A 1437-nucleotide genomic window follows, 5' to 3' on the forward strand; every position below is an offset into this window, starting at 1 on the left:
TCAGAGAGCACCCAATGTGTCATACTCCATTAATCAAGAGCCATCATCACTTGAACAAACCTTCAATTCATTCATGCTAAATTGTCCAACCTCATCTCCTAGTTTTTCACTTGAAAATTTTTCATCACTTGATGCCTCAACACAAAGCCTCATTCAAGATCAATTCAACTCATCTCACCAACCACAAAATCCATTCCACTACACAGAAAATTCATCTCAACAGTCACAAAACTCATTTCATAACTCACAAGATTCATTCCACAACACTCAAAATAACCTCACTACAACACATCTATATCCACAAAATTTCTCTCAACCTTCATCTTTTGAGCTAGTAGCTGAGGATCTCCTTCAAAAGTCCAGAGAAAAGTTTGGTTGAGGGATAACCCCAATTTTAATTGTGGATCCAGAATTGCTCTTAAGAAGGGTTAAATGTAGTCTCTAACTATATTATATTGAGCAGCTGCATCTCTATATACTATGTGCCTTGCATCTCCTAAAGCCCTTGTAAGAGAAGATTTATTAAGATCTAAGTCACATTTGTTTTTAAAGTAGGCAAGAGTTTTAGAAAGCTTTAGATTAGGAAACTTCCTTTGTTAAACATAGGAAATACCTCATCAGATTTCACCTCAGATAGCTCGTCTTCAGAGGCTGGAGGTGTCTTCATTTCCTCGAAATGTCGTGAATCTCCTCCATCTGAATAATCATGATACCCATCATGAGCATCGTACACTACGATTACATCATGCATTGCATCAGATCTACCAAAAAGTAATTATCATCCTCACTGAAATCAGACTCTCCCACCACTAAACCATCATACTCTAACAATATTTTTCTCTTCTCTTTACTCAGATGGCCCTATGAAACATGCTTTGATTTGAATTTATTTATTTTAGTAGCTGAAATCTTCAATGAATCTTCATCTCCACTTGAGCTTTCCTCACTCCTAGGCTTATAAAGACTATCTTCCATGCTATCATAGCTATCATGGCTGTTCGATGAGAAATCTACTCTATATGAATTGCCTTTCCTTTAGATGATGATCTTGTTAGAGTCCCCTTGCTTGCTTGCCTTGTCACAGGCCTTTTAACATATCCTCCACCCTTGTTCAAATTCTTTTTTGCTCTACTATCTTTGGATTCAGTCAATTTCTTGGGCTGGTTTGATTTGTTGTGTTGGGTTGATTTATTGGATTGGATTGGTTTTTTGGGTTCAGTTGATTTCTTGGGTTATAACTTTGGGTTTCAATTAGGCTTGTATTTGGACTTAACTTCAGTTACTAAGTTTGGAGTTTCAATTCGGGTAGAGGTGGATATTGGGATAGAAATTAATTTTGGGTAAGAGGTAAGCGTTGGAATTTGGGCAGGGGTAGGTATTGGGGTGGGAGTTGGTTTTGGAGTAGAGGTGGATATTTGTGTGGGAGTTAGATTTGGT

This window comes from Arachis stenosperma, chromosome 6 (assembly GCF_014773155.1).
Source record: "Arachis stenosperma cultivar V10309 chromosome 6, arast.V10309.gnm1.PFL2, whole genome shotgun sequence".
Taxonomy (NCBI): domain Eukaryota; kingdom Viridiplantae; phylum Streptophyta; class Magnoliopsida; order Fabales; family Fabaceae; genus Arachis; species Arachis stenosperma.